General features: G+C 44.9%; 1 protein-coding gene across 4 annotated transcripts in view; it reads left to right on the top strand.

Moving 5' to 3' along the window:
- The first annotated feature begins 3,182 nt into the window (after positions 1-3,182).
- The window catches only part of rassf7a (Ras association domain family member 7a), a 30,716-nt gene continuing 9,698 nt past the window's right edge, over positions 3,183-24,200 (top strand). The window contains exon 1 of one of the 4 annotated variants that reach the window (XM_071895143.2): positions 3,183-3,285. The gene's annotated coding sequence lies outside the window, so the exon portion shown is untranslated. Of the gene's footprint in view, positions 3,286-10,910; positions 11,337-13,073; positions 13,121-24,200 lie in introns of those variants that run through there. The other 3 variants (XM_071895141.2, XM_078282899.1, XM_071895142.2) reach the window with 3 other exon arrangements.

Raw genomic sequence — 24,200 nt, 5'->3', positions numbered from 1 at the left:
AAACTAGGAGTAAATGACAATGTCTATTCTCATCAGATGTTTCACACTCTCCACTGTTATCCCACCTACTGTAGAGACTGTAGCTCTATCTGGTGACCCTTGACATGGAAAAGTTTGGGAACCCCAGGCCTATATTATGTTAGTGTGCAACCAAGTGAATATCTGCTGCAGAAAGCATTTCAGGTCTTAGCTATAACATTCTTTATTTATTTATTTGTTTGTTTATGTATTTAACTATTTATTTATTTAGGGTATGTATGTTTGGAAAAGGGGGAACTATGTTTTTGTAATGAGTGCGCAGTATTCACTGGCTCATCCCTGTGTAAAGGGAGAGGATGCCAAGGGCGATGCATGGCTGCCTTTTGTCAGGTGCTGTTTGTATGTGTGTGACTGAGTGAGAAAGAGAGAGATCCTATTGTTCTTAAGTCTTTTTTTGTTCTGGTCATCTTCACCATTATCTCCTTCTATCCATTCAAACTGATCACATTCAATCCAAAACTCTTAGATGCACTGAGAGCCTGATGATATAGCTGGGCAAAATTAAATTTAGACAGCCAGATATCGCTGATTCTGGGAACGGATTTAGGCTTAGTGCTGCACTGAAAATCAATTTTATGCTGTGGAGTATTTTCCCAAGATATGAATACATTTGCAGCTCTGGTCATACTGCAGGAATAAATTGAAAAGTGGAACAAAAGCTTGACAGTCAAGTGTTTAGTTGCTTGACTTCTTTCTCCCCTCCTCTCTCTATGAAATCCCTCCATGGTGACTCATCTGTCCAGCTGCTTTCACACTGGAGAACACAAAAAGGCTTGTCTGCCAGCTGACGATCACACACACACACACACACACACACACACACACAGATACTTAACCTTCAGACTCCAAGTTTATCATGGTGGCTTTGTGACAGGCATCTTATTGGCATGACCTAATGACCACTCCCTCAGAGGATCTCTTGCCAACTTAATGATAGAGCTGTCTGAGATTCTTCCTTTATTTCTTCCACCCAAGCTCTCTACCACTGTTTGTATCAATGTTCTCTTTCTGATAAACCATTCCAACATATGGTAGAGGTAAACTTCATCTGGACTGCCTGTCGTCTTGTGATGCTCTCATCAAGCAATGACTCATATGTTGTTTGATTAAACATCATAAAAGTCTAAACGTAGCCCTGCAACCTCAGTGTCTTTCATGTCGGTTCAATACTGCTAGGCCAGTCCAGTTTACTGAACAAAACAGATTAGTATTGCACACCGTACCCTATTATTCTGCTCTCTTGCGGAGCTGAATCACGCTATGGTTTTGATGTCATTTTATGACTTGGCCTAATCTCCAGGATACATGTTCCATCCAGAAGAATATCCAAAGAATCTATTGGTAAGCCCAGAGCCAGAATGTGCTTTTTATCTATTGACAAGCTGATACAGGATTGTTAATCCTCAGTTAGTCCTCTCCATTACCTTTTTAGATGAATCAATGCTAGAGGCTTAGGGCTTGTCATTGCTGCCCATGTGTTAGATGCTGCTGGCTTTGCTGCCGTGTCTGTCCATGGCTCATCAGCTGTCCTGTCACATCCACACTGTAGAGGGGTAATTGGGCCCTTTTCACTTGTTAAATGGTTTTCTGAGAAAGAGACCTGTCTCCCATTGCTGAAGTAGGGTAATTTAGTGGGGCTGAGGCGACGTATTACGAGGCAGATGATTGTGCTCAAGTGTCTGTTGCTGAGAAAGTGATAGATGCGTGATTTCGGTTTGGGTAATAACCTACTGCCCAACATCTGTAACTTGCGCCATTTCAATGTTCTATTGGGAATCTACGCTATAAAGTCTAGCTGTAATTTTTTCCCCTAGTTTCCAGAGTGCAAAATGATGACATTACACACCGCGCATTCAAATGGACTTTCATAAATCAAGCCATAACTGAGGTTATTATAGTGAACTAAAACTAAGACGAAACGTAGGTGTTAAAAACATTGTTGTAAACTGAAAGAAAAATAAAAACTAGACTGAAAAAAACTGGTAAAACTAACTTAAATAAAATAAAAATATACACAAAATGGTTTTAGATTTGTCTTTTTGTTTAGGGTGCAGGGTAAAATAAGAAAACTAATTTTGGGCTAAGGAAGTGCCGGTGTTTCCAATGCCAGCCGTTTACTCAACTCATGTCGAAATTTATTGGTGGTTTATTTGGTGAAAGCTCTGATCCCTTACCGATTTTGCCTATTAAATCCACTTCAGTCATGAAGGAAAGATAGAGATGAAGGTGAGGAGACAGGTTAAAGAGTTGTCGTCCTCTTGGCAATCAACACGTGGGCTTTGCACAACGGGGTGCACCTCAATAGCAGGAAGGAGTTCCAAATATTTTGTACACCGAGTGTATAAATAGCCTAATACGGAAGCTGACAGGTAATGTTTGAGCGTGTCAGCTGGAGGTAAAGCTGTATCATTAGCGTCACACTGTGCTGCTCAGCATTGTTCCTCTCACTGAAAAGGAAATAGGCTACAGCCAGCCTGTTTGGTACTGGGAGGCAGAAAGCTGTGATGGTGGTGGGACTGTGAGGAAGATGAGGTGGAGATAGTCCCCGCCATCCCAACACAGAGCTGGATGGGACAACGGGGATGGAGCCGGGCCTGGTGACCCGCTCACTACCTGTCCCCTACGTGACTCTGACTTAACTCAATCCCCAACCACTATATTCTTTTCATTTCTCTCTGTCTCTCTCTCTTTCTCTCTCTCTCTGCATAGCCAATGTCAATATCTTCCACCCTCTATCTGTCCTTGTCTCTTTATTTTTCCTTTTTGTCTCTTTTTACCCCCCCCCACCCCACCCCACCCTTCTTTTTTCCTTTCCCTCTCACTCTGTGCGTAGGGAGCGGTGTTTCGGCAGTCATGTGACTTTTTGTCTGAACACAATTGCTGGTGTTTGCCATTGGCCGATTTCTTTGAAAGAGCGTTGGTTTCCAGGGTGACGGGGAATGGCGGCACCACTTCACTTTTCTCTGCTGCTGCCCCCTCCCCTTTCCATTGCTCTGAGTCTGTGTGTGTGTGTGTGTGTGTGTGTGTGTGACTCTCTCTCTCTCTCTCTCCCTCTCTCTCTCTCTCTCTCTCTCTCTCTCTCTCTCTCTCTCTCTCTCTCTCTCTCTCGTACAGGCTCCAGTGGATCAGGTAGCGCAGCAGCACGACACACAGAGACAGTGACAGGGTTGTTTCTCCCTCTTCCTCCTCTCCCTCTTCTCCTTTTTCATCAGGCAGGCAGTCAGAGAGACCATTAGCCTGCAGGAGGTGAGTGAAACAAATGGCCTTGTTTGCTGAGGTTTTAGTGCGGTTGCTTTTGTTTTGTTTTTTCCTGAGTTTACACTTTCTTTTTTGTTTCTTTTGCAGTTGACTACATTGCTAAAACTGTTTTCACGATTGTGGAAATGATACATAGTAAACAGCAAAGACAAGACTATAAAACAGTTGCTATTCATTTTAAAGTTGCTCTGGATTTTAAGTTGAATTGAAGTCACTCCTGTATATTGTTCTGACAGATGCTCTTATCGATGGTATTAGTCACCATGGTAACATCACTTGAGATTCTTAGGAATATGCTGGCTTAGCACTGTGATCATATGCTATTAGATTATGTGATATTAAGCTGATGACGACTCATTCAAAGCTCTTTAGCGGCAGTGTTAGGGTTGTGCTCTGGCTACTAACATACAGTGTGTGTCTGATATGGATTTTGATGCATTTGTTGTGGTATGACACCGAACTCAAACAACAACGCACTGTCTTCCAGCTTGGTTGGATTGTCTTCTGTAACTGTCCTACAGGACAGACTACAACTAAAAGCATGGGGACATAACCTGCAAAGTCTAGATGGGGTGAAATTTGTCTGCGCTATAACGAGAGCAGTAGCTACAATGGCTTAGTTCTTTTTTATGTTCCATGAAAGATTCAACAGCTGTGCGCTCCCTGCTCCGCTCGCCTCTTCGCGGCACAAACACGATACGGGCTGCGTTTTTGGAATCGGGCCACTCTGTGTGATTTTTGGCATGGTAACCGTCCTGAAGTGGTGCCCTCTCAGCTACCCTGCTTGGGCTCCACCAACCAGGTGGTCGCTTCTGTGTTTTCGGTTTCCGTGGCAACGCTGAAAGCCTGATCCCAGCCACTCCCTCAGGTGCACTTTATCTGATGACCTGGAGGATCCTCTGCACGCACACGCACACACGCAACAGCATCTGTTCTCTGACACTTGACCCTCACGCAGAGAAGTAACGCATAAAGGAAGAGTCTGTCAGTGGCAGAAGTGACAGATATTAATGAGAGTAATCTAGGTCAACATATTGGGCTAGCAAGGTTCACCGACCTTTGTTTCTGATATGACCACAGATAGGAAATAATGAGAAAAGCATCATTGATGTAAAAACCGGTCCTACATGTGCACACTTTGCTTCACCTAGTTCTGCGTCCCCCAAGGCTATACTATTGTCTCTTTGTAAACAGTGGTGCCACTTATGTAAGGCTGTTGACCTTAGACCATTTAAAGCAGGTGAATGGTCTAGAGTCTCAGTGAAGCCTACATGTGGTGTAACGTCCTCCTGCAGGGCTTTTTTAAAAAGGTAGACCATGTTGACGGCCGAAGCCACAAACTAGGCCGCCATGGATGCATTTCATGTCTTTTGTTACCTGCTGGCAACCGCGTTAGACGTAAAGGCTGCACGGTGGTGGGGAAATTCTTGTTACTGAATATTGTAAAATATACCTTCATTAATTGTTTGCGTGTCTGTATCGAGTGTTTGCGTGTCTGAAGACTCATAAAGTGAGCAGGGAAGCAGGGCTGGAGTGGGTGTCATCGATCCACAGTGTGTTATTGCACGGCTGATGCAATCAAGAGGAAACTGGCACTGAGGCCTGGCTGTTGCTTCTGACGGGCTGCTATGATGTCACCACTGCTGACCCGACAATCCTCACATTCCTGCTGATGGCGTTACGCAGAAACGGATGGGGATATGTGGGAGATATGTGGGAGAGACGCACAGACTTCCACACATATGGCCTCTGTCTAAGCACTAATTAGTAATCCGGCATATCCACAGACACACACACACACGCACATAAATCCGTCATTAATTCAGTCTCATGCCCGTACCCACTCCAGCACACACTCAAACCCTCTACCATCCGATAAAGATGGTGATGGCAGTGGCACCAGCCTTGTTAAAATTCAACAGGTCTGTAAGTGTCTGCACTTCAGCTTCTGGTGAATCTTTTTTACATTTCCTCTTCTTCAGTATGAAAACTACAAAGTCTGTTGTGAGGATGACATGATTAGAGGGATCCAGCTTCTTTATGCGTCAGTATCATCATACAGTGTGTGTGTGTGTGTGTGTGTGTGTGGGCACATGCATGCGTGCATGTATGTTTGTGTGTACATATGCTTATAGGGAGATGATTTTAGCTACAACGCTGACTTTCTCACCGTAGCACAGCTAGAGCTGTCCTTTGATCTGGTAAAGCCGCAGAAGGAAAGAGATGACAGGCCTAGTGCAGGGAAAGCTTTTAAATGCTATTGTTCCTGCAGGTGTTTGGATAGCCCTTTCCCCTAGACAGTCAACGGAATAGACCAGTATTATAAAAGCTCTTTGGAATAAACAGACAGAAGAGTGAGAGTGATGGCTTAGCCTATATGGAGGACAAATAGAAAAGCATTTAGACGAAGACAAACACATTTATGAATACGTTGTCAGGCGAACGGGAGACAGCCTGAGGTGGGGAAAGAGGTGTAGGCGGACAGACAGGGTGTCGGTGTGTGCGCCTGGGGGGCCTCTCCCTGGGTCTGTGTGGGGCTTACATAGCTTTTGTTCACCCCCGACCCCTGACCCGCAACCACCTGACAGCTCCCCTCTCCCTAACCCGTACTTCCTGTCCATCCAGTGCCCCCTCCATCGGCTTTTGTTATTACTGAGATCATCATCAATCCAACACTTCAACCCCCCATGTAGGCTAATACCTTGTCTCGGCAGCATCTGACTATCACGCTCATTGTGGTTCTTTTTGTGTAACTCTATTTGTAGCTCAACTTTCCCTCCCTTCTGTCTGTCTGTCTGTGTCTCTCTCTCTCTCTCTCTCTCTCTGTGCATGGTGTGCATTGGCCAGTGTTGTAGCCCGTGGGTTGGGTCCCCCCCTTCTGTCCCCAGAAGTCCCTGGCATAACCAGGACCAGAGGCTTGTATGGGGGAGGTCACTGTCTGGAAAATCTTGTTGATCTAACCCGGCTTTTGTTCTCCGGCCCACTGAGAGCCTCCTTGCATGAGAGAGAGAGAGAGAGAGAGAGAGACAGAGAGAAATGAAAAGAAGATAGTGGTTGGGGATTGAGTTGAGTCAGAGTCACGAAGGGGACAAGTAGTGAGCGGGTCACCAGGCCCGGCTCCATCCCCATCGTCCCATCCAACTCTGTGTGTGGTGTGTGTGTGTGGAGGGACTATCTCCACCTCATCTTCCTCACAGTCTTACCACCATCACAGCTTTCTGCCTCCCAGTACCAAACAGGCTGGCTGTAGCCTGTTTCCTTTTTAGTGAGAGGAACAATGCTGAGCAGCACAGTGTGACAGTAATGGTGCAGCTTTACCTCCAGAGAGACAGAGAGAGTGAGAGAGAGAGAGAGAGAGAGAGACTATAGGCCCAGCAGTAGGATGAAAACAAACATGAGACATGAGACATAAATGAGGCTCTCGTTAGCTACATCTAACAGGTTAGCTTGAAAGCAATGAAGGATGCTTAACACTACAGATGTAGGTCCAAACTTGTTATTTCACCTGTGAAATGAAAGTAGCTTGTCATATAACCCTTCAAAAATGCAACAATTGGACATCTTAATGGTCACATTGTTTTTTGAGTGGTGATAACTTTGACCTCAGCCAGTCTGGACCGGTTCTGAATAAAGAGGGAGAAAAAGAGATGGTGGAGAGAGGATGCCAAAGTTTGGCCAGAATCTTGACAACTTGGAAGCTTCTAAAAGCCAACCAAGACTCTCTCATGTGCTTCGTTAGTGCAGCCTGAAAAAGAATGCTCAATGAGAAAGGCGAGGCTCTGTGTGTGTGTGTGTGTGTGTGTGTGTGTTTGTGCACATTTTTGTGTTTGTTTTTTCCTATCCTTGTTTGTTGTCGGAGCAATACAAAGTTTGTTTACCAGCAGTGTATGTGTCGATTAAGTTGACCCTCTCTTCCCCACTCTTTTATTTTGTACTCCTCTGTCATCCCTCTGTCCTCAGCTTCACCTTGGTATAAAGTAATACATAGTCAATACAGTGGTTGTTGTTTGTAAAGAGATGATATAGTGAGATTCATCTGCTTCCAAAACACGAATCATCTCCTAAGCCAGGTTTCGGGGAAGAAAACAAAGGTCTTTGTCTGATCTTGGTGTGGGATGTGCTATATTTAAAGTCTGAACAGTGCAATTACCTTTGCTAGCGAAAGCCATCTTGCCTGTCATAATGATACACAAGGCATAGCTACACTACTGGAGCAGTGGCATTACCCTGACCATAATGAGACAGCAATGCTATACTTAGGCCTGTTTGGCACAAACAGAGCATTACTACCTTGCCTTACTTGCCATGACTATGAAAACCAATGTCAACAAAAGTTCAGGAGTTTGTAAGTTGTTTGCGATTCTGAGAATAGAGCTTATATTCTCGCTCTATTCACTGTCTAGTCTTGACTGTCCTGTTCTCCACCTGTTGAAGGCTGTTTTCAGCGAAAGCCAGAATAAAGAGAGGGATAGGAGGAGGGGGGGTCTCAACATCGGAGAGGGGGAGGGGTAAGGCGTAGCACCAACTTAATACTATTCAGGCCCGGTGCATAATGGCCAACAAAGAGACTATCAGCATGTATCCCCCTCTCTCTGCTCCCCTCCACAGAACCTATTGAGCTGCTGCCAGACCCAACCAGTCTATTTCTCAGTCTGAGAGCCATCTTTCTGTCTTCTCTGAGCTGAGTTACGGCCGACTTACCACTCTTTGGGCAGATTTATACCTCTCCCTTGTCGAGGTATTAACTTATTAGTAGGCTATGATTGAAGGCAGTCAAAGGGCTATCTGGACTATGGATTTGAGACCACTTTCTCCCTTTGTGTGCTTAGGATAGACGGTGAAGGAGGAGGAAATGAGGCAGGATTTCTGCTGAATGCGTAGATTATAAAGCTTTTTAGACCTCATCTGTGTTTTCTTTTGCTTCTTTGCTGGATGCCGAGGAAGGTGGGAGGAGGAGGAGGAGGAGGAGGAAAGGGGGTTGCAAGAATGTTTGAGTCACTCAGGAAAAAAAGAGGGATGATCTGTGGGGTTCAGCAGGGGAGGGAGGGGTGAGGGAGGTACGGCGGTGGGAGGTGCCCTCAGGAATGCCTGGAAGGTGTCAGTTAAGTCTTTGGACTGATAATCCTCCTCATCACAATACCGTTACCCACCGCTCTGATTTCCCTCAAACTAATAAGGACGACTCACCCTCCTTTTAACCTTTGCTTACTCACTTCTTTAGAGCTGAGTAACAAAAACAGCCCTCAGATAAACTTGGTGTGGGTCTGATGATTGACAGGCACTTAATTGGCCCCAGTGATCCACTTGAGTGACAATGGCCAGGATCCATAAAGTGTAGTTACTTCTCTCTGGTGCTGTTGCTTTTAAAACGTCACTTCTCTTTGGCGCCTTGGCCTTTTCTCGCTGTGGCCCTCGGTACCTAAGCCATGCCTCAGGGGCTTTCCCCCCCCACTTTACTTCCCTTTTTATTTTAGAGTGTGGTTTAAGTGATTTGTCCGACAACACAGCTCTTAGATGTGCCAAAAGCTTTACTTTGTAGAGGGAAGAGTGAAACAGGCCTAGATGTGAATTGACTCTCCGAGGGCCTCTCTGACTCAGCCTGGCTAAAAGCTAGGGGTGGACATTTTTCAGTGCGCTCTTTTGTTTGCGTGATTTAATTCATCAAATTAATGCAATTAATCCAAGAAATCTATTTTTGGAGCATCTGCTTTATACAGTGCGCACACTGATTATTAGGCGCTGTAACAGCGTGTCCTCATTAGCCTGCTGGGAACACAGTCTGAAGTCACATGAATGCAGAATGAACGCAAGGCCTAATCAGCTGTCTACTGCTATCAAATTGTGGCATGTGGCTCTCAGTTCCATAACCACAGTGGTCTTACATAGTAGCAAATGGTAAGTTATTCTTTCAACACTTTTTTGTTGTACAATAATGTCGTTGAAAATTAAGAGATGAGCGTGAATTTTGAAACTGGCATTAGGTTTTGACATTAGCGGTTCCTGCATTACTTCTGGCTGGTCATTCCACTTTTTAAGTTAAGCTTCTGGACATCATTACCCCAGAATCAGAATCTACCTACCACGTTTTTCTGAGCATTTATTTTATAACTGCTTTTCATTCAATGTGCTTGGCTCGCACAAGATAAATGATTGGACGAATGGAGGGAACAGTCATGCCTTGTCTGAAATCCTGAGAAATTAATTAGCCATGGACCAAATCGTGAAATGGTCAGAAAGAGGATTAAAATTGGTGCAAGGAAAAGGATTGACAGAAGTTAATTAACAATCCATTAAATTGTTCTACATTAATCATACAAAAAACAAACATATCAGTGTGTATTTTGATAACTTGATTAATCATGCCCATCCCTACTAAAGCTGTGTCATAGTTTGTTTTATTCATGAAGGGGTTCATTTTGCACACAGTACTGCCGGTCTGGAGGATGCACAGTAAGCTTGCAGTAAGAGCTGACAACAGCAGACCCAGTGCTTAGGCTATTACTGTATGCTTACTCCTTTTCTTATTCATCATGCACAAATAGGTTGGCCTGTAGCCTTAATCTATCCACCATTTTTTACTCAGTGTATGAATGGTTTTGGTGTTTTCAGGATGGCCATGAGGGACAATACAGTCTGAGCTATTTAGATTCAACAGGTCTACTTGGTATCAGGCCAAGTCTCAGTGGCCAGTCTTTAGTTTCAGGTGGGGGGAGGGGGAGGGATGGCAAGGGGGGGAAGAAAAATAGGCAAAAAATGGGTCGAATTTGAGATAGAGGGAGATATGGAGATAGAGGGAGAGAGGGACAGGTGTTAATAGAAAACAGGCCTCGGCTCATGCTGAGGGGCTCCCACACACTCTGCCTGTCCCATTGGTCACGCAGGTCTTGGCTGTGTGTGTGTGTGTCAGGGGGATTGTGTGTGTGTGTGTGTCTGTGTGTGTGTGAGGGGGGGGGTGCTGAGATAGGAACAGTTTAGGACTGTTGAGTAGCTTACAAAGTGTCCTCTACCATATTTCTATAATGGAATAGTCTTTTGTTGTGATAGTGTTTGTACATGTGTTGTTCTCTGGGCCAGAATGGTCAGATTTAGGTTGCTCTGTTCTCTCATTTTCCCACAGGGCGTTGTCCTACTCAAACACACACACAGACACACACTCCTATTGCACCTGGTCCACTGGACTATGACCTCATTTCAGGAAAAGGAAGAAATCACCTGAGAGACTAATTTGTATAATCAGCTGTTCATGTGACTGGAGGCCAGAGGGTGAAAGTCTACAGCCTCAGGTTACATGTCACTGACACACACACATATAAATACACACAAAAACATACACAAACATGGAGACTGTGTTTTCCTACAAATAACCCCTTGTGTTATCGGAGGATATAGTGAATAAGAAAGAGAAAAACTGGGAGAGACGATACAGAGACAGAGAAAGACGACAGCACTCTTTCACTCCAACTACCTGGAAAAGAGGAGGTACCTGCTCTGTCAACAGAGTGTGTCAGGGCGGGGTTAAAGAGAGGGAGAAGGAGAGTGAGAGAGCGAGAGAGAGAGAGAGATGGGAGTGACTAGGAGGGTGTGTTTCTGTGTGGGTGAGAGAGATCGAGAGGAGGAGGAGGGGTAGAGTGAGAGAGAGAGAAAAAACTCGTGCAGTCTCTCAGATCTTGGCTGTGGTGAGGACACCCAGGAGAGGTGCATTCCTGAGGCAGCCAGCGAGCAAGCGAGGAAAAGGGAGGAAGACCGAACGAAAGAGAGAGAAAGAGAGAGAGAGAGGGGGGGAGCGGAGGAGCGGCAGCGACAGCCCTTTAATCTCCTGCGACCACGTCTGCCTCTGACCTCCGCTGGACTCACACACACACACTCCTCACACACTCACTCGCTTCCTCGCACACCAGCCGCACAACCTGCTCCGCTGCTCTGTCAAAAGGAAAAAGGATTTCCCCGAGTGAGGCAGAGAGACAGACAGAAAAAAACAACACATAAAAAGGTAGAGGGAGGAAAGGCGCTGAAGAGAAGGAAAAGATCCCCCTCACCCGGTGAGTGACAGGATTTCTCTCAAGAGAATGTGTGTGTGTGTCCTTGCCTGTTTGAATGTCATTTTAAGGAAGTTTCTCTACAGTCAGCTGTTCAGTCTGTAGCTTTGCTGTATGTTCCCAGCATGCATGTTTAGATAATAACAATTATGGCAGACTATGAACTCTGTGTATGTTGGATAACTGTGCTGTGTCTTTAAATGTACCTGTTGACTCTAGACCTGCCGCCTAATATTCCTGTATGACATAATAGGACTTAAACCAGTTTGGGTGAAACTTCACTCGTCGCACTCGCGTGTGTTCACTTCTTTATGTGTTTTACTTTATCGTCGGGAATACTCTCAGGGTATGAGTTTTGAGAGCAGGCCTCTGTGTGCGTGTTTTTGTGCGTAAACACCTACTGTGTTAGAATAAGACAAGAGCGAGCTATCTCTTACACAGGCCTCCCACGTCACACACACACACAGCTCCCTTTACCGGTGTAGGATTAAAGATTAATTCACAGAGGGCACGGGCAGAGTTCAGCTCAACTCGCCAACTGCGTTTAACTGTTAACGTGCCGCACATCTCAAATGCCAACATGGTGCAAATCCAATGCGCCAAACCACTCGAAGCCTATTTAAACATTGACTCATCGTTATGCACGGCTAGCATTCCAGTTCGCATTTCTCAGCATGCTGTGTGTCAGATAGGGGGCTAGAAGCTCATTAGCAGGCTGTATTTGTTAGCCAGTCAGAGCCATTGATTAGAACCCCCCCCCCCGAGAGGTGATTTTTACTTCCTGGTTGACCATGGGAGTAAACAGCCATACCTCATGTGTTATCTCTGTGTTTCTCACAGTGAACTTGGTTCCTCAGAGATAATGTCAGCATAATAGATGGTTGTGGGAGAGGGAACATGGAGAAACATATTTTTGAGTCTAGCATTTATCATTGCTTTAACTAGGCTCCCGTTTATTTATTTATTTATTTGAGTATTAATTACCCTGTTTAACTAAGCTCCCACTTACTCCTTTTCAGCTGTGTGTACATGCACTGTGTACCCTTCTTTAAATTTGTTAGTCCCAATTTCACCGTGTGTACACCCTGCCAGCACCTGGAGAAACCAGTCGCCTAAAGTCCATGCATTCTCTACAACCAGAGAAAAGTTGAGCACAGGGTCAGTGCAGAACAATGTTGACATGAAGTGTTGCTAAATGTCTCTCCTATGTTTGTGACACTATGGATTCTACAGCTGGAAATCAGCTAGCTTAAATTGGCCATCAGACAACAGTGCAGTGATGGAGTTGCTAGCAGTCTGAATGAACAGTGAAACTTTTACTTTCTTCACAGCCTTATTGTTTAATTAGCACCTCATTTTCACTCTCTTTCTCTCTCTCTCTCTCTCTCTCTCACTGCCTAGATATTTCTCATTTTCTAACATGAATGAGGCTGTTTAGCATGGAGAGAGCGGAGTGTCCTCTGAGAGTCGGCATGTCTTGTTCTCCACAATGTTATTTTTACTGCTCTTTCACTGCTCGAATACACACATGGACTCCCCTCCTCTTCTAGAACGCCGGTCTGTCTGTCTGTCTGTCTGTCTGTCTGTCTGCGTCTCTGTCAGTATGTCTGTCATTCAGCTCGGATAGCAGTGAAGGCTAGTCCATCCATGCACAGCCAGACATCTCTTGGGATTCGTGACGTGAATTTTCAAAGTCATTCATCCTCATGCTGTGAAGTGACTTAATTTCTTTCCTTCCTTATCAGGAGCGTTTCCTCCACCTCCTGCAGATGCACTCAGGGCCAGAGGTAATTGGAAAGGCCACGACAGTATGTCTGTCTGAGGAAATATGTTTGCATGTTTTTGGGTTGTGATTATTTTTGGGAAGGTGGTTTGAACCAATTTCTCCCTCTCTCTCTCTCTCTCTTTCTCACTCTCACACTGTCGCTCTCTCTTGCTCTCTCTTGCTCTCTGTCTTGTTCCCTCCGTGCGTCCTTCTCTGCCTGTGCAATGTGACGGAAGGTAGTGCTGTGCTGTGCTCATGTCGGATCCATTAGGGATGAAAGCACACTGCAGTGATAAAAGATTGATCCAGTCCTCCTCGCCGCACATGCACATCCCTCACACCCTGCTCTCTCATACTCCTTCACACCCCTATTTCCAATCCAAAGTCAACTCAGTTCTCAATTTATCAAATCATCTGTACTCCTCTAAATAAATCATCCTCTCTGAGTTTACGACAAACTCTTTTTCCCCACACGATAAGATAAAGGGGAACATTGAGCCTGTGTTATACTGGATACCCAGCACAGTGTTGTACAGTGTTGCAAGTTCTCAATGATCCAAAGAAAATGCCATCGTCTTTATGAAATTTTCTGGGCAATACCTTTTTGTCTTTTGGACAGTTGAGAGTGCCTCCCTCACTCCCCAGGTGTTTTTGGTGTGCCAGGCGGGATGATATGTAGTTGGCTAGCAGAACCAGAAAGAGACTGGCATCCAGCCCAGCCTTCACTTCACCTGTTGTGTCAGTGGAGGCAAACACAAACAGAACAGGCCTGTAGTTTTGTCAGCTGAGAGGTTATAATTACCGAGAGGAAGTGGGGGATTTGGAGAAGGAATTTGACTGGGGTTCTGCTTTTAGATCTGAAGAAGAATACCTTTAATAGCACCGGAAGACACCTTTTTCTGGTGTAAAAAAAAAAAAAATTCTAAAAAGTTCTGGACCCACCAGAAACACACCTGTAACTATTTTGGGCCCGAACTCATAGTTTAAGAAACATGTCCCCTAAGGGAAAGGTTTGTTTTAGGTTTGCATTGTACTGTACTTTTCTTTGGTCCACTTGTTTAGGAATTGTTGTGGCGAAGTTAAGAAAAGGTCTGGTTTAGGTCATTGAGCAGCATACAGTTTCTTGGCCTAAGTCCCTCTTCACTCCTCCAACACTTCCAGGTCAGAGGTTAGATTAAATCCCCTACTGTCAGAATGTCTTTATACAGCTTAGTCCACCTAAGGATATGTTCCCAAGTGAATCCAACTGACAGTAAAGCTTAACTGAGTGAATGTTGTCATGTCATGTCAGGTTGAACATCCCTTAGTGTTCATGAGTGTCTGCTCTGTCATGTCACCAAACCCATAGCTTAACTTTTTCCATGCTGCCAGAAGTGTTTAGAGTTGGTGGCAGCATTGTCTCGGCCATAGACCATTGACTGTAAAAAATACGGTGTGAAAGTGTGTGTGTGTGTCTCTCCGTCTGTGCATGGCTCTCAATTCTTCTGTGTATAGTGATTGTAGCAAGGTAAACATCTCTGCCAATCCCCCCGGGAGTGTCATGTGACTGTGTGTGTGTGTGTGTGTGTGTTTCTGCACGACCGTGGGTATGTGTGTGAGACTGCGCGACAGGTAGCTCCCCGTGTTCAACCAGCCATGCTGTGTTGACTCTCTGCACACACAGCTCTCTGGGCAGTAAATAACGTGGTCCCTCGGCCAAGGGTCCAGGACGGGGCTGGGAGGGGGGTCAAGACGCCAGCGAAGATGTCTGCCTCAGGGGTTAGGAGTCCTAAATCAACAGACGGGAGAGAAGAGAGGCAGGTGCTTCTGACAGACTCTTCCTTCACGCTGAGAGGCTCGGAGTTAGACCTGTCATTGACTATAGATTTGTATGATCAAGCACATTGGGGGCAGAACAGGCCAAATGTTGCTCGCAGCTGGAGGCTACTGCTACACAAATGCACATGCGTGAACACAAACACACATGTGCAGCACACATGCATGGAGAAACACAGATTCAGTCAGACACACACAGGCACACTCCGGTCATTCTCTTTGGTTGCTCGGTAATAATAATAACTTTAATTGTATAGCACTTACCAAAGCAGAAGTTGCAAAGTGCTTCACAAAGCGGTAAAACCATCAAGTACATTCGGTGTTTACACTGAACACAGAAAACACTCATTCCTGCTGAGGAGCACAGTCTTTCACAGGTGAAGCCCTACCGCTTAATGTGTGTATGTGTGTGTGTGTGTGTGTGCAACTCTTGGGTACGTGAGTGTATAGACTAGACCAGCATGCCTCCCACGGCCCATGACAAAGAGACCAAAGCGGACACTTTTTCCCATCCGTAGAGATGAGTAGATAAGCCCTGTCCTCAGTGTCATGTTACCGTCTTCTATGCGGTTCAAGGTGCGATGTTTAACTCAAGCCTGTTCACACCAACATCAACAACCTTGTACAGAGAGCTAGTGCCTGACTGATGTCGAGCTCTTCTAAAAAGCCTCAATCGCCGTCTCTGCCGCTCTATTCACACTGCAGCTATCCCGACCATAGAAATTGTTTGGACAGTTTCGTTTTTACATATCTCAGACGTGTTTGTGTCTGTCTGTCTGCCTGCCTGCTGTTGAAAATTCCCCACCCTACTCCCTCTTTTCACAAACACTCGTCTTTGTGCCGTCTTATGCAGCCTCCCCCTCGTCGCTCCATCCCCCTCCTCCCTCTTTGTCGTTCCCAGGGGGTAGCCGACTTATCTCTCTCATGTGAACTCAACAGCAGCAGCCTTGTCAGTATTAAACTGTGTGTGTGTGTGTGTGTGTGTGTGTGCATGTGCGTGATGCGCGTGTGCATGTGTATGTATGTACCCATGATGAAAGCACCGTGGTGATCTTGAGTTAGAGGGGTGAAAGGCAGGGTTCTGGTGATGAGGGGCCACCCTAGACAGATATACAACCCTGTTCCCAAAGGTGCTTCTGGGATACAGGGAATAACACCGTAAATCTACGCCCTGCTTCTCCTACCTTTTCCTTACTCATCCAGACTGTCCATGCATCCACCCCCTGTGCTCTGGTAGCTGTGATCGTTACTCCACCTCAGCGTAATGACAGGGAGAGAGAGTTGTATGTGACACCACCCGATCAAACTATAAATCAGGCCTATTGAGCGGCCCATCCCAAGTATTGAGATGCACCGGCAACACAAACAGATACCACACTTCATTTATACTATTACTCTAATGCATGTAGTTTAAAGTGTTCTCTGTGAGGTTCTCACTGCACCACCCTTTACATGTCTTTATCCTCATCCCAACACATGAACCCTGTGCCTTGTGTATGATAATTCCTTCCGTCCCTCCATTAACCAGTCTGTCAGCACTGCTTCACTCTCTCGGTTCCAAGGCACTAATAATGTATGTGATTTATAAAGTGGTGTTCATTTGGATGGAAACAATGAGGCCTCACTTACAGGTGAGCGGAGGAATTTAAAATGGTGGTATGTGTGTATGTTTACAGTACAAAGGCTTTATTATTAGCTAAACTCACCGCATTTTTTCACAACGTACATTCCACAGGGCTTGTAACCCCCCACACTCACAAGCAGAGCACACACACACACACACACACACCGACACTGTCAAGTACAGACATTTTTGTTGAATGAATCTCCCTTATCGCAACAAAAAGATAACATCTGTTTGTACCAGGATTTTGCATGGTCTTGCAATAAGTTACTTGAAGGTCTACACACACACACACACACACACATATACACACACATACACACACTCCATGGCTGTGTTTGCCCGTGTCCCTCTCTCCAAGGGCCAGGTATGTTGGAACAGCCATTCACTCCCTAGGTAAATATTAAGAGGGTGTGAGATGAGAACTTTTGCATAGCAGGCTGACCTTTGCCATGGAGCAACATGTTAACCTGTGTAGCCTGTGGCTTCTGCTGAAACTCCCTGGCAGTTGTTCAAAGAAAGTCACTGTCAGGAACGCTGTCTTTCAGTTTCAAAGTTGTGTCTAATTGAAACCAGCGGTGAACGGACCACGTTAGCTGTGATACTTATGAACTATCGTAGCGCTCATGACCTGAGATTGACGGCTTGGGAGGGAACGGGGTGGAATGCTGTGCTCTCATCTGTGAAAACATCCATTCTGCCGACGGGTCCATGTTTTTCTATTGGAGTCATATATTTTTACTGTTCGCTAATCTGTCCAGCCCTGCTGAAGTATGCGCACCTGCTCGGTCCTGGATTGATAAGTGCCTTACCGAAGACTCAACTTATGTTTTTGGGACATCACTCTTTGAGCCTTCTTATATGCCCTTTATTTGGAAGTAATACTTTTATTTTTATTTTTTTCTGGGGCATGCTAAAGGCAATGTTGTCTTCACCCGGGATGAGGATTGGCTAATGTAAATTGTATCATGGATTGCATTTAATCAATTAGTATAATGAAAAAACAACATTGGTCATAATTGTTGACAAAATAGTCTTCCTTAATCATCTCCAAATTTTCCTCATTTACAGTGCGGAGTGGAGTTTCAGCACTTTGAATTAGGATAAGCCTATTTAATGTCTTTTTATTTATTTAATATTTAATTAAACTTGATTTCTGCACTGAGCAACTGCAAATTGCTCTTTTCACTCCTCAATTGGATATAATTACTCTAACCTTCCTCTACTTAAATTTAGGCTTCTAGAAAATTGTTTTGCGTGGTTTTGGGTCTAATTAGGGGTGCTGTTGGAAGCCTTTTTTTGACTGTGCTTCAAGAACATAAGACTGCAAAAAAAAAGGAAAACAAAAAACAGGAGTGAATAATTGATATGAGCAGACATGGAAGAGAGCTTTAAATTACTAATGAGCTTAGCTTCAAACCTGTGGCACTGGAGGCCGTGACATTCCTGACTCCTCTCACTGACACACACACACACGAATTGAGAGTGAAGCACCCACACACGCGTCAAAAAAGAAACTGAACTATGAATAGCCTGTCTTGTGAAATTTAAGGCTACCAATTTCCAGTCATGTTCTGTGTAAATTGCATCCTTGAAATAAGTGGGTTCAGTTTTTCAGTTTTTCGGCTCGAGTCAGTCTGTCTGCCGTCTTTCCTTCAGCCCCCTAACACATTTTAATTTTGTCTGTGTGTCTGTATGTATGTGAGCATTTGTGGGCATATAGTGTGTGTATGTGTGTGTGTTTCTTTGTGCATGTGTGAGTTGAGCTGGGAACAGAGTGATGTCCTCCTTCCCTTAGCGGGCATTGCTGAGTCAGGTGGGGAGTATATAATTACACATGGGTGCCCATCAGCAGTCTGAGAGCCTTCTTCCCTGGCTCCAGCAACAATACAAACTCCTGTGCTCGCCCGGGCTCAACGAGCAGGCGGCCAAAGCACTCATCTGGTGCCGAGCTCTCTGTGGACTCGGAGGCCAGCTCGCTCTGCCCGGGCTTCTAGAGGCTATGAGCAATCCCGCATTATCATTCTCACCATTAGCTGGCGGCTGTGTGGGAGGATCCATGAGTCAGCTCAAACAAATTCCTCTCCTGTAATGTACTCGCCTCCGCTCAATTTCCAGGGTTGAAGCGAACAAGGGATTGAGGAGCAGCAATCCAGGTATGAGCAAGCCTTTCATTTTGCCAGATGTATGAGGTAGTTGTGCTTTTAAGTGGTCAGCGCTGTGTAAACTATTGTGGCCAGACGCTCTGTGGACTTTCTCATAGTCACTCGCGCTCTCTCAGTGAAATTCAAAAGTGTACAAGACTTGCCTTCTATTGCCAAAGTACACATAACAACAAAGTCCACACTACCAGTCAAAAGTTTGGACACACCTGATTGAATGTACTATGTTTTTCATTATCTTAAAGCCATTTTGATCTAACTGCTTATGCTTAAATGCTTGAAATTTCTTTCTCAGACAAATATAAATAGTGAAGTTGATGCCTATGTATGAATTTCTTTCCAAAGCCTTTGCCTTTCCATCAAGGCAAAGGTTGGCTACTTTAAAGAATGTAAAATATATAGATATATCTATATATCTATATACCGTATATATATATAGATAGTTTTGATTTGTTTAACACTTTTGTTTGGTCACTGCATAATCCCAATTATTGTTATTTCATAGTTTTGATGTCTTCTATATTATTCTAGAATGTGGAAAATAGTAAAAAATAAAAAAAGTGGTGTATCCAGAGTTTAGACTTATAGTGTACATTCTCAAATCTTTCTAAAATTAAATTTGTGAAAAGTTGAAATTCAACAACAACTCTCCTCCCCCCCCCACCTCTCCCCCTCCCTCCCTCTGGCGGTTCAGGCCAGGTTGCCATCTCTCTGAGTGAGTGCTGCTGGTGATTCATGATGACTGGGATTTCACACTAAGTGCTGTTTTACACAGTGTGTCTCCAGTGGTACTGACAGCCACAGGTGATGAACAGACTCTTTGTCTCTATGGCTGTGATGAGGCATACTTTAGATGTTTGGTCAACCGGAGTAACTCGCCTTAACCACACTCAAACCCTGGTCAATCATCAATCACTCAGGCCCGGATATATGTGTTAACAATTACATGTCTTCACTTGTTAGCTTGTCGGCAAGTTCAGTGGCTGCACATGAAGTCTATCATTTATAGTCTAGCCTTGTTTTTAGAACACATTAACTGAGCAGTTTTCAAATACTATTTTGCTATATCACTTACATTGTATCATTTTATCTTTTCTAGTCATATTTGCCTTTTTAGCCTTTTTTTTTAACCAGGGAAAGGTTTTTTGGCTGTTTGTGCGCTTCACACTCAGTTACACAGTTACATAGTTCGTCTACAACAGTTACAGACATTCACACTGGGGGCTTCCCAGTACAACCACAGTCTTCTACTGGTGGCCACTGAGCAACTCCAGTGGGTTTAAATGCGTTGGTCATTTACCTCCCACAGATTTGTCCAGTTGTTGTGGGATTTGAACCAGCAACCTTCCAGTCACAAGCCCACTTTTCTAACTCCTAGGTTACCGCTGGCCATATTTGCCCTTGACTTGGAGGCACAGGTGCCCCCTGTATTAATGAACTACTGATCCACTCTCATAGAGATTTCACACTTGAACAAGCCAATCATTATAATGGAGAGTACGCTGAAGGCTGTGGTGAAGGATCCCTCTCTGCAAGTACGTCCGCTAAAGCTTATTAGTGCTGTTTCTGATTCCTCTGCGTTCAGTCATTAGCATCTCAATGGAGGAGAGACAGGCGGACGGGGGATATTTTCAGAGAGTTGGTCGGTCACATGCGTTTGGAGTTTGTTCAGAGAAATATTTGCCAAATTAATGTGCTGTGAAAAAATGCATTATTCATCAGGTGTGTTGAAGCTCCAGTGAAGCTCCGTTCGCTGGGAACCAGGCAACCGTTCAGTCTAATTAGCAAGCAGCGTGTCTAGAGAGCCTGCTGCAGCCTGGCCCTCCTCTGTGGGGGAGAAGAAACGCCAAACAAACACACAGTCACTCGCATACAAAAACACGCATTTTTACACACACATATACACTAACACCTGCAAACAAATTAAATGGTATCTTTCCGCAGCAAGCAAACAAACACACACGAGAGCCCAGTTGGCTTTTCAACAGGAGAGCTGGCTGTGCACGTACCGCAAAGTGAACAGACTGCTGTTTGATGTTTTGTTAAGACCTCCCAGACTTAACTAAACCATCCAGCTGTGACTCTATTGTTTTTCCAACTTTTTACTGGGTTGTCACATACCATAAAGGCAAATTAGCTCCAGTCTGAGAGGTGTGTCTATGTTGGAAACTTATCTAGGAATCAAAGTCCGTTATGCGGCCCCTTAGAAGTCCACAGTTGTGAGATCTAGTTTCCACGTGCCTGATGGACCACTCCCTGCTCCCTGACCGCAGCCGCTGGAGCCCTGCTGGTAATGACTTCTGCATGGGAGCTACTGGTGGCTCCAGGCGCGTTTAGTGGGCTTCTTTGTCTTTTTACGCCAGATCTGGATCAAGCTCTTTCTGTCATAAAGACATAAGGCTAGGCTAGGCTTGTCAGCGTTATGATCCAAAGCGTCTCCCCAAATATCTATATGCCCGAGGACTGAGTTGGATCTGGTTCGTGCAGACGTTAGCACAGGCTTTAGTACAGTGCAATCCTCCAAGCACAGATTTCTTCTAGAACTCAGTCAGATGATAATAATTAGAAATATAAACTTTATTTTTTATAGCACTTTTCAAAACAAATGTTACAAAGTGTGACAATACTGCATGAACAAGGCAAAATGTCAAAGTACAAAATACAAGTGAATTAATAGGTAGACAAAAAATTAAAACAAGGAAATGAAATAGAAAAATACACAGCACAGGTGCAAGAAAACAATAGATATAAAAGTGTCAATTATATATATATAAAAAAAAGGCTTGTTCATGCTGAAAAGGCTTCAATCAAGATTTAAAAGATAGAACTGATTTTGCTAGCCTGGTCTCCTCAGGGAGGGCATTGAAAAGCCCCGGGGCTCTGATTGCAAAAGATGATGATGATGATGATGATGATGTGACCCAGTTGGTTGCTTCCCACATCACCTGGATACTTCTGTCCAATTTTAACCTGTCATATAGGCTAGAGTCGTAAACCAGAGTGGAGCTGTGGTATTTCATTTAACGCTGAAGGCCATTTCACACCAGTGTGATGTGAGAATGCTGTTTGAAAATGTAAAAGCTGTACAGTTGAAACTGGACTCGACTGCAAATTTTGTTGCAATAGCGATGGTTTCCAGGTATTGTGTGTGTGTGTATGTGTGTGTCACAACACTTTTGTAGCCAGTGTATAGGCAAGTACTTTCAAATGATACTGCTGTGGAGATTTAAAAAATGTCCTTGGTGTGTAATGATTTAAGATCTGTCTGTGCGTGAAAAAGTGACTGAAAATACCCATGTGATTCATCACAAGATTTCCACAGAGAGCCAGTTCTAATTGCTGTAGAAAAAGGATAATTTCATACCATTATAAATAATTAGTGCACTGTTCTTCACTATGGGCATGTTGTGGACTTTTTCTGGGTATTTTTGGTCTCATCTGTGTTTCTGCACGCAAACTCTTACTTAACTATGCTCACTGGAGAGACCGAAAACATCGGGAGAGCAATGCAAAACGAGGTGAGGGGGGGGACAAAAGAAAGTATCTGCTTTCACTTGTATTACTTTTATCGGTCGTAACACGTGGACGGGGCAGAATGGCAGTAAAAGCTGTTGGCACGGCGCGGCAGACGGCCCAGCGATGCCAGAGGCCACAAAAGAGACGACACTGTCTGTGGAGTGTGGGACCGTAACAACAATAGTGTCTCTGCAGTACAGATGGGACCGGGCTGCTCGGTGCCAGCGTGTTACTGCCTCTTTCAGTCTTTGTCTGTCTCTGCCAACCTGGAGCGGAGTGGCACAGAGGGCGCAGCCTCGCCCGGCACCGGGGCACTGTCCATTGTCCGCTAACAGCAATGCCTGGCCTATTATCTCTGTGCACTGTGCTTTAACCAGCCTGGGCCTGGGTCTTATTCTCTGCGTTGATACTGATACGGATTCTCAGAGTTTGTTTGTCAAGGACAGCGTGTTTGTCTGCAGTCGCTCTTGTCTGCGTGTCTCTTTGGTGTGTGTGTGCGTGTGTGTGTGTGTGTGTGTGTGTATCTGTCCATTGCAACTGTGTTTCAGATCTGAAGCTGTGTGCGATGTACATTCTGCCCTTTATTGCTCTCATTGTTCCTTGTGCTTCTGTGAGTACAGAGATAGCACAGCAATAACTCTGAACTGGCTCTCTTAAAGATAGGACTAAATGACATATCTTCCTACACACACACACACACACACTTACATGCTCTTACACGCATGCATAACCAAGCCCTGACCATTGCACAAGCGTGACACGATCTTCTGTACTTTACACACACACAGCAATCACACACAGGGCGCGTATTCTCCATGTAGCCTCGGGGGTCAGGTGCTGAGAAGCAGTATTAATAACTCCAACTTGGAATTTTTTCTGATGGCCTTTATTCTCTGATCTGTTTCTCAATACTGGAAATGACTCACAAATCAGCCATTCAATCCTTTGCAAAGGAAATTAAGGTTTAAGGGTGTGTCCGACCATCTGCGGGCATGTGTGTATGTGTGTGTGTGCGCTTTTGTGCATGTGTTTGTTTGTGTTGGTGTCTGTTTTTGCATGTTTGTGCGTCCTCGTGTGTCATGAAAAACAGAAGTAGCGAGAGAGTGGGCGTGTCCCGTATGGAAATGTTTTTTTTTACAAAATCCAGTGAGATTCTTGTTTTATTTGTTTTGAGCCGGATTACGTGTTTTGTTTTAAATGGTGAAAAACATAAAAAACATATCAGAAAGTGGCCATCTAATAAATGTAGGATAAAATTGCCCCTATCCACAGATGTTCAAACTTGTGAGGCCTGATGTGCCATGTGAACAGCTGTAGCGCGGCATATGGAAGCGTCTCCGTGCGCGGCTTGTCCAAAAGGCCCATCGATTCACAGCCTGACACTGTTGCTCACGCGGAGTGGCACACGGGCGAGCCACATCATGCCCCCGCGTGTCTGCGGGGCCGTGACGCTAACCGCTTCTGCCTTTAGTCGAATCCACCGGAGAGCCGGGGAGGCTGTTATTGAAGAGAGACAGACAGAGGCAGAGACAGGGTGATGAAAGACACGGAGCGGGCGAGCTGGATGGGTGAGCGATGATGAGAGGGAAGAGAGGGAAGGGCGCATGGCTCTAATCACTGCTCTTTTCTCCGCCACTCTTCCTCCCTCTTTATCTATCTGTCTGTCTGTCTGTCTGTCGGCATTTGTCTCTCTCCCTCTCCTCCTCCTCCTCCTCCTCCTCCTCTCCCTTTCCTGTTCCCTCGCTGTCTCTCTCCCTTTCATTCTTTCCCTCACTCTCTCATATTCTCTTTCCGCTCCTCACCAGCTCAGCAGACAAGCCCCTCAAGTGGCTTTTCGTGGACGCGTTTGTGTCTGAAGTGGGAGACGGAGATTTTTGATTGCTTCAGGTTGTTTTTCCATTACCTCCAAACCAGTTTTACATATTCTGGATTTCTTTCCCTCTCTGACATTGAAAAGGCCGCAGCTTTAACTCCAATGATTCTGA

The sequence above is a fragment of the Centroberyx gerrardi genome, chromosome 4 (genome assembly GCF_048128805.1).
Source record: "Centroberyx gerrardi isolate f3 chromosome 4, fCenGer3.hap1.cur.20231027, whole genome shotgun sequence".
Taxonomy (NCBI): Eukaryota; Metazoa; Chordata; class Actinopteri; order Beryciformes; family Berycidae; genus Centroberyx; species Centroberyx gerrardi.
The sequence above is the reverse complement of the archived record's forward strand: the minus strand, read 5'-3'. Positions and strand labels throughout refer to the sequence as shown.